This window comes from Dendroctonus ponderosae, unplaced genomic scaffold, assembly GCF_020466585.1.
Source record: "Dendroctonus ponderosae isolate FM_Combo_2020 unplaced genomic scaffold, Dpon_F_20191213v2 Dpon_F_20191213_6, whole genome shotgun sequence".
In the NCBI taxonomy this organism is placed as follows: domain Eukaryota; kingdom Metazoa; phylum Arthropoda; class Insecta; order Coleoptera; family Curculionidae; genus Dendroctonus; species Dendroctonus ponderosae.
Genome location: NW_026018814.1, coordinates 9,767,482 through 9,777,575, shown reverse-complemented (window position 1 = coordinate 9,777,575; position 10,094 = coordinate 9,767,482). Strand labels below are relative to the sequence as shown.

The 10,094-nt window shown below is 32.3% G+C and overlaps 1 long non-coding RNA gene across 2 annotated transcripts; it reads right to left on the bottom strand.

Moving 5' to 3' along the window:
* Nucleotides 1–8,068: 8,068 nt before the first annotated feature.
* Nucleotides 8,069–9,354, bottom strand: LOC125504782. 2 transcript variants are annotated; one of them, XR_007281694.1, is made up of 4 exons: nt 9,280–9,354; nt 8,575–8,676; nt 8,236–8,527; nt 8,069–8,179 (listed from the first exon to the last, which is right to left on the bottom strand). It is a non-coding gene; the product is annotated as an uncharacterized LOC125504782 (long non-coding RNA). The 2 variants fall into 2 exon arrangements; XR_007281693.1 differs by lacking the exon at nt 9,280–9,354 and adding an exon at nt 8,753–8,874.
* Between the last annotated feature and the right edge of the window lie 740 nt (nt 9,355–10,094).

Here is a 10,094-nt window from a genome sequence, read left to right as displayed (position 1 = left end):
AATAAATTTTTATGTAATAGATTTGCGATTCAACTGTCTAAATGTTAAAAAAAAATTGTGACCCATTCTCACCGATCGGATAAGATCTGTTGTAGACTTGGCAAATTAAATGAAATAATTTAATCCCGTATGTTGCTACTTTACAACCTGGGCTGAGTTGAAGATAGAAGACAAATCTGGTTGTTTGGTGCCCATTGGATTGGTTTGGTTTCATCGGATTGATATCAAAATTTTTTGGGGATCTAATTTGTGATGGGGTTTTGGAAAAAGTGTCTTTGATAATAGGATTGAAGTGGCTAAAAACTTTCTCTTTGAATTTGAATTATGTTTTTGAAATTGTTACTCTAATGATAGTAATTTCGACGTTTTTATGGATGATGCTTATTGGATTTTTTCATTCTCAGTAGAGAAGAAAACCTACCAGTATCTATTAATACAGTCGTTTGATAAATTAATTAATCTCAAAATGTTTCTTTTTATACGGTTTATAAATAACTGAACAAATTTAAGTATACAAATTTCGAATTAGACTTTAATAGGGAATTTACAGATTAGATATACAGCGGACAAAGCTTGCAAAAAAATTAAAGTTACGTAATTTTTAGCAGAATTCTAAAACTTTTACGAGCAAAACATCATTCTAAAATTTTTCTTGCTTAACACCTGTGGCATTTGTAAAGTCATAGTCTTAAGTAAGACAAAGTCATAACTTTAAGGCTGAAAAGAACGGTTCACTTGTTTAACATTTCACAAGCACTGATTCCATCAAGACTTATATTAACTATATCCCTTAAGAATCTATGACCTATTTATTTTGTCAGTACAGTTCTAGGGAACATAAAATGGTATACAACTATAAGAATATCTTTTTCGCATAACAATTGTCTAAAACGTCTAATTGAAAAAGTGACAATTTTTTACTTTAATTAATGTATTAACCATTTTGTGTTCGGGCCTAAATCGGCCCTCAATAATGGGAAAAAATTCATGTTTACCTGCAAATGTTTCATAATAATAGTTTTGATTTTCTCCCGCATCTTTTTTCTTTTATAATACAGAATATACCTGAATCCTTCTCGAAATTTACATTAATTTAATCGACCAGTAGGTTCTTTAATTTGAACACACAATCTGTGAAAACTGAATTTACTTTAATGAAACAAACTAAACCTTTTTCACTCCCATGTTAAGTTGTACCGATCACATGAAATAGAATTGTAAAAAAATAGGCAATTTGAGAATACAGCCTGAGTAGAACGGTTACAATTTTTGAATGTTCCAATTAATTTTGAACGTGGCTACTGATTTCAATTTTAATATATTTGAAAATTTTCGATTTCATTTAATTATTTAAACGGTACATCACACTGAAATTTGCTTTTTATATGCCTATATCGATAATAGATCCCGGTATTTACATTTTCAGATTAAATCAAACAATTTTTTAACACTCGCTGCCGAGTATTTAAAGCTGTAGCAAGCTGTACCGATTACGCGGCTGTTTGTTGCCAAAATTGCTCTAAAATGCCACGAAAAGCATTTTCAGCGCATTTTAAAATAGGCCGTAGCCAAATCCGCTAACACCGTTCCCCAAAAATATATTATATCGGACAATATATCTTCATAATAGCCTCGTAAATATTAATGAAAGTAGTAAATTTTTTGAACCAACTGGGACATGAAGCTTACGCCATTACACGTACATATCAGGCAGATGTGAATTAATTAGGTTATATTACAGGTCATTACCCAAACATGAGCTCGCGCCTGAGGAGTCAGTGTTACATTCACGTGTTGTAACATGTCCATAGTGTACGTAATGGGTTATTACATTTGTCTCATCGGCAGCGCTGAGTCTGGGGGGGGGGAAGCTACGGGGCCTCAGTAAGATCTATATACAATCAAATAAAGAATGGGAATTTCAATTGCACTAGCGACCGCCACTCAAATATGTCCAAAGTTAACAATCAATGACCGAGAACTTTGTTTTTTAAAATATTTTATTTAAATAAATACTATAAAGTTGACTGTAAACAAAAACTTATGATCTTATTTATTACTAGCTAGTAATATTTTATTGCTCACGAACTAGACCAACTGTTCAGTTTGTGATTAATTCATTATGGGAACACAAATATAATGTTGGCTAAGGGTCGGCCCTTAATGGTAAGATTGACATAGCCCGTATTAGTCTATATGATATACGCAAATATGATATACCCTGTAAAAGTCAGCCAGGGTCAGTAGCTTTGACCAAACTAAGGCTAAACGTGCAAAACTGTATAGTAAATAAAATAATTTTTGCCTCAAAATGGTGGCTCTAGTCACGTGGAAGTCCGTAACCGATAGAAAAGTGGACTAACCGCTGTCGCCACTGCGGTATATAAAGGCACTGTAAAATGTCCCGCTTCTTGAAAAATATCTGCATTTCTTATTTTAAATGTAGTGTAAAGTGTGGAGACAAAAGTCTAGACGCACACTGGTGGTTAAAATATTAACTACAACTTAAGTAGTAATTGACACTTGTTTTGTTGACATTGGTGTCACATTGGTCTTCACCTCCATGGTATGGGTGGATTATGATTTGTTTTGTTTTGTTCTAATCAATTTTGCAAGCTTTTAAAGAATTAGAAACAGGTTGAAAAGTGTGTAAGTATAGTGTTATGTTATTAATCCAATAAATAAACAACTCTGACAAGTGTCAACTGTCACTCGACAACGACGAGTAAGTTGACGTTTCACAGCGCTAGTTGAACTCGCGAATATCAAGTGTCAAATGTAATTTGACAAATTAATATAAAGTATTCACTCGGATCAAAAATATGACCGTGAAGGAAAATCATATATTTTTTAAATAATAAAATGTATTTGAAAAAAATCATAATGTTCAATTTATAATTTTTTACAAATTTTTTATGGTTACCAATAATTAATAATAATTACATTTTTATACAAGTATATGAACATTTCAATCGCAATCAAAAATACATAAGTTTACTAAGTTGTAATTGTCATTTGATCCCATTTGTGCACTTTCACTCAATGAAAATGCGGTCACATTAGTGATCGCAAAACTTTTTTTTTGAAAAGTGCCTATGCTGGGATCGTAGCCCCGGGCCCTACCACATGTTAATCTGGCCCTGCTCATCGTAACAAGTTACATTGTTAGACATACAGACATTATAAGATGCCATGTCAAAATAATCTAATTATGTGTGTGATTGGGTAAACAGGTCGGAGGCACTTCTTGATTTCGCTTCATAATCTGTGCTAAATTTGCACTTTGGAAGTAAACAGTTGGGAAATTCGTCAACTTAATTAAAGCTCTTTTATTGATCCATCTGAATGTCTCTTACTGCTACGTTTTTTTTTAATTGAGTAAGTTAACTAAAGCTTTCATATTTCAAATACCTGCAGAAGTTGAGTAGCTGGGACATAAAACGTCGGCTAAAAAGAATAAAACCACTTGCAAGTATGGCAGCCGGCGTCAGTTTAAATGCAACTTGCAAAGTCATTTAATATTTAACTACATCAGATTTTAGTTGGGGCGAAACTTCTATCTTAAAGCCATGTTAATGAAAGCCACAAGCCACATTTTATACTCATGAGTTTAGAACAGTTCTACAGTGTGACAGGGAGAGTGTTTGTGCCAGTTGATTAATTAGTACTTTCACCACACATCTCAATGTGCAAAACACTAATTTATTTTGAAGGACTTTACAACATTTCTGCGTTTTTTAGTGATAAAATGATTATAGTATTATTATATTAAAGGAACATATTTACTCAAGCAACATCACACCAACCCGCTCTAATATAAAATATAATAGATTTCGTAATAAAAATTATACAAAAGAAAGGAAACAGGCGACTGAATATGGCGTATTTTATGGATGTCCTTTCCGAACAAGGAAAGGCTTTTTTGGGACATTGGAAACTCCTGTGTCTCCTTTTTTATGCGCTGTGGCAAAGCAGATACTTAATATAAAAGGAACACTCTTGGCCTCACATTTTTATTCATTAAATAGATTTGCGTAATACGAATAATCGCTTTTGTAAATTTTGTTAGGGATAATCCGCAAACCATAAAGTAGGTGTTTTTAGAGACACTATTTAGGTTAACAGAATATACAGAATTTTCTCTCTGTTATTTTTATTCAAGTACCATGTATCTTCTGCCATTCTGCACTTTTGATTTCTGAGATTATTTACTCAATTACATGGCTTATTACGTACTGTATTTTGTTCTTCTATACAGTTAGTTACTTGATAGTTTTTTCTTTTTTCTAATGCGTTTCAGTAATTTTTCGTCTCAAAATATTCCTCATTTGTCAAGTTGTTTTTCAATTGCTTTTTCTCTACTTCAATAGTTGTCGGATTTCTTCTTGGAGGAAAGTTTGTGCTGTTGGATGTTTTTCTGTGGTTATTGTTTGTTTTTATATTAGAAGCCTTACGATTTTGATCGGCTTTTTGCTATATCATCATTATTTATTGTTTGAGTTTGATTCCCGTTATTCACAATATTCACCGACTTAAAGCATGCGATTTCGTCTATTTTTATCTGAAGGTTGTACACATTTCACTCGATTTTAAATAATTTTAATGATAATACACAACGAATAGATTGGTTACATACATGATATAAAATGTGGAAATCACAGGCTCCCTTAACTGCTCCGTTACACATCGCAAATTCTGTTTCGATTATTTTTCTAGAAAATTTCAAAATCCGTATTTTAGCAACCCGCTTGGTTTAAATATTTATCATTTTAGGAACCGTAAATCTTACGTTTGCGGTATATATCATACTGAAATCAGAGTGAAAATTCACGTACAAATTACGAACGGGTCGGAATTAGTTACTTCCCAGCGGTATTCAAGGCAACATTTATTCTGCATTTTATGGTTGTAATGCCGACAAAAAGTGAAATGTGTACTTTGTGTTGAAAAATAATTAGCGTGTATGGGCATTCATACATATGGAACAACCTGAGTTAATAAAATATAAAAAAATAGTTACGCTCCATAAGGAATTTGAAATTTTTTGCACCCAAATTGAATCTTACAGTTACAATTCCATACAGTTCGAACAATATTTAACATTTTGGCTCCAAAATTCCAGCTAAGTACTGTATAGGATCGGAATTCTGAGCAGCTTCACGAAATTCAAATGGATCTTCTAATAACTCATTATGTTTTACTTGGCAAATGCAATATACGTTTTATCAGTTATATTAATACGTTAGACAAATACAATTATTTATTCTGGTTGAGAGGTTTATTGTTTCTATGTATAACATAATTTTAGACAGAGTCTTAAGACAATTTATGGCCTACATTAACTTGTGCAGGAGTGTTAATGGCTCGTAAAGAAGCCCCCAAAAAGAAATGTAATTATTTCTTGATTGCTATCATGCAATTTATATTTTCTTTAATTAAAGTCTCATTAATGTGAGGTTCCTAGGCGCAATATAATGACGGCAATTTCCTTCCCTCTAGTAGTTTCTGTTTTGGTTGCATAATGGAGAAGCCTTTTATAAGGTTTTGTCATTGTATGTTAGTCATGGCATACAATTTATTTAAAAAAACATTTGTAAAAAATGTTGAAATGTTTTGGCTATTAGATTAGGTAAATGAAGTAATAATTTATTGATACTGGGAACTATTCAAACTACTGAAAACACATGAGAAGTTTGAATTTTATAAGATAATATATGTATGTTCAGTTTGATCTCAGACTTTGAAATTGACAATAAAGTTATATGCTTAAAGAAACGATGTACCGCATGGAAATTTTGACCTGAGAAGCTTTCTACCAGCAAAGAAAGCACCCGGAAAATATTCTGTGAACTTAGCGGCAAAAATAGCTATTTTTGAATTCAGCAGAAAAAGATGATGATGATTTTAATTTGGAAAATCAAATGGCGCAAAATTTCTGGTAATTTTCCGAATTTATTTCTGTCAGCAAACTAAAATTTTGCGATTTTAGTTCAAAACCAGTCCTAAACATTTGCTTGAATTTTAATTACATATTAAATATTTGCCAAATTAAATAATCTAAATCAACTTTAAATTATAGGTCACACGCAATTACATATGGCTAAAAGCAATAATTCGTTGCTGCTTTGTATATATTTCTCATTTATCTGCAACATCAACAACAACTGCAAATAAAATTAAAATGTATGAGTTAAAACTGAACGAGTTTTCAAACTGCAATCATAAATCACATCCATTTATTTTCAGTGTGATTAACAGGAGAACATTAGTCTGACATATGTTCATAGTATGAACTTCGCTTCTCTGAAATATTTATCAATTACAGCAAGTGTTAGAGTGGCAAATAAATTAGAATTTTATTTGCATCAAAAGTGTGAAAGGGACAGTTTCCAAAAAGCAGTTATGTTTTTTACTTGAAGACCTTTGAAACCAGGATAAAACCTCTTGCTGGAATAGTTCCTATGTCTAAATACACCAACTGTCCTATAAGGAGACGAAAATATTGCAGTTAACATTTCTATATTTTCTTCATATGAAAACTACGAAATATTCTATCGATTTATCATCATGTTTTATTGGTTTTAATGCAGATTTTGGACGTTCTGGCTGGAAATTTTATAACCTGAAGTAAGTGTTAATAACTTCTGTTGATGATTCACTAACCGTTTCAATTATGATTTTCGTCACTATATGAAAATTAAATTCGCACGATGTAAGAAAACTCATTATTTTCTGGTGCCCATCAGACAATTTAATTTTTCATTAATTACAACCACAGTTCTGGGATGTTTCCAGATGGAATGTAATGAAGGTAATTTCCTCCTCGGTTTGCCTTTAATTTGAGGTGCAGCATTGGAGAATATTTAACGGTAAATTGAAATAGGCAAAGTTAATGCGAGTTTTATCAGCGGAAATTGTGCAGGCTCTTTTTGCTTCATAGTTTGTATTGCAAAGTTCCAAATATAGCATGGTAATTATGAAGTTAATTAGTTTTGTAACGGCAAGAATTACCGGTGTAATACGATTGCGAATTGTTTTAGTTTCTTGGCAAAAGACGAAACATGGACTGCAAAAATTATTATGTGACTCAGAATTACGCAGAAAATTTGTTGATGAAATCCATTTACATCCTTATTTACAACTACCACATTCCTCACATCAAAGGCAACTTTTTTAATATTTACTTTTATAAATCCTGGTTTTCTACGATTCTAAGTAAAATTTGGATATTTCCAATTTAAGGTTATAACGCTTTTCTCATTTAAAGATGCCTAGAGATACCTATGTATCTTCATCTCCGAATAACTTTGCCTAACAGGTAATTACTCGAGAAACTAGGACTGCAATAATCGAAACTACTAGCACTAATATGCCAAATAAAATTGCCTGGAGCTGAATATATTAAGCTGAACATACGGAATCAACATAATTTAATTTTCATTCCCTATTGATATTATTTTTGCTTCTACTCTTCCATTTCACTATTCTTCATCACATCGGAGTTAATACGTATTAKGTGGCTCGAAAAATGCGAGTTATAGTTCAGATGCCCGGGTTCGATCATTATTCTWSTRTYTWMRRYTGSTAATAAGTGTAYCTGCTACTWGCTGTCTMAATGATTCCAGTTCTTGCTTTGRCWWWTWAGTSTACGTTCGATTGYTASTAAATGTTTTGYTTATTGCTGGCATAAAACTCAGTCAATTTAAGTATTGATAATAACCGATTTATAGTTATTAGATGGATAMATTCTCCGCCAATCTCCACCACCCTTAATAGGGATTTTATCAATTAATTATATCTCTCGTGGTCGATAAAGTTAGGTCTTGGGGTAGAATTCAGTGGAATGTATGAGCGATTTACCTTTCTGCTTCAATTTGGAATTAGGGTACCGTGATTTCCAGATTACCTATTTATAACTATACTATCGTACTTATACAATTGGGAACGGCTTATTGGAAAGCATTAAATATTGAAAGTACTCTCACTGTGTATTTAACTCAGCTGAAAAGCATAAAAAAATGAAAAACATTCTTCATTATCTTAAACATTTATTGTTACAACATTTGCTTATTGTGCCTGACTTAGTGGCTTTTTTTCACTATTATCGTGATGATTTATTCTGCATTAATAAGTGTCTATTTACAATTGTGTCCAGAAAAGTATCTCTAGCGCGTTTCTTCTGCAATTGATTACAGTCAGTAAATATTTTTCATTATTCAATTTGAAGTTATTTACCGGCATGTCATTAGCTCCAAGATTGGATATAAAAGTTTCCAATTTGCACCATGCTCTAGACTTTGTCCATTAATTCATGTTGTGGTTCTAATGGCAATACTACTCAGCTATATAAATAATATACCTCAGCCTCTCAAAGCTCCTCTTTCCACATGGACTTAGGCAATTTTGATTTATCTCTTATTGTTCATGAAAATTCGTCTGTAGATTTAGTACTTACCAATCTCGATATCAATCAGGATTCAATAGTAATTCCGCTGGTCGACCAAATAGCTTTGATTACTACTTCAAACTGTGGGAAAGTTCTAATTAAAGCGCACGTCGAGATTTAAACTTTACCTTTTATTTCCTTTAAATCGCAGGCTAACTCAATTTTAGGTTGGTTAAAGGTTGAACTTTAAATTGGGGTCTAGTTCTGTAATGAAAGGATTGGAAAGCTCACTGAAACCAATAGATTTGTGTTAAATATCGTTAATTTAGTAGACGTTTTTCATTTATGAGCAATTGCAATCCGTACCGGATGAGTTGCTGGAAACGTGTAATCTGGGAGCAATTACAGTGAATAATTGGATAGAATTTAGTACTAAATATCTTGTTTGCAGAAATTACTCATTTGAGTAATGTTTTAGTAATCATACAGTTTTTGGAAGTACTTGATGTACAGTGTACCTCATTTATTTGATCACCTGACCAAATTATCAAAAATTTTATAAATACTAGCGAATTGTATAAGTTTGACTTGTTCAATTTCAGTGAAAACTTATAGTCCATCGCCTCTAGTGCACAATATGTACAAGATGGAATCTTTCTTTCCGTTGTTATTTTAAAGACGGTTTTATTGCATCTGTTCTATAAAATAAAATGAGCTAAGTTAAGTTGGTTGAGGAGCAAACTTTCGAGTTTAAAGACACTAAGAAAGCACTAGCTTTCTTATGGTAAGATAGTTAAAATAAGTTAAGAGTCATAAACTGGAACAAGGCAAGCAAAAATAAACTAGACCAAAGCTCTAAAACATATTTTTAAGATTATTGTTAAATAACTAACCTTTAAATAATCGGACTTATATCAAGACCACCGTGTAACGTGTAATGCAATATGCACTTCCGTGGCTGATGTTTTATTTCTAGTGCAATAAATCGATGCGCATTTTTATTTAAATCGTTTTTGATCGAGTCAAATTAAGCTGGCAGCCGCATGTGAAGCTTCCGTGTTATTAGAAGGATTCACAATACACAAGGAGACACGTAAATGATATAGAATTAATAAATAATTTACGCAGCTAAGTCTGTGGAGAGTTGAAACTTCATATAAATTTTGAAATCGTCGATCTCTGAATTGCCCATTGGTATATCGATTTTTGGGCATCATGCATTGGACGAGACCCAAAAATTTTGGTTGAGTGGTCTGGCAGTGGATTGGCAGAAAAAGGCTATCGACTCAATCGGCCTTTCTGACCCTTTACATTGTTTTGTCTTCTAAATCTGTTATTTTGTTTGCATGTTAATTGGTTAAGTGAAATCGCGGAAGTTCATTATTATGGCAAGGGCGTTTATAGATAAGTTCTATATTGTTGAGGCGGATTCATTTTTTACAAACTTCTTTTTGGGTATTTCGCCTCAAAAATTTTTGTCTTTAAAAAAGACAGAATTTTCTCACGTCTTTTATTACAGATTGATAAATAGTGCTCCTATTTCGCAATAAGAACGAATTATTTATCAAAAAGTAATCAAGAACTATCACCTAGAGGGTATCCTGCGACACACTTAGGCTCAAGCTGTAAGAGAAAATTCCAATTAGTAGAGAAATAAATTTGAAAAATTACCTTGACGTTTCGATAGCTATTTTCTGCTATCGTTATC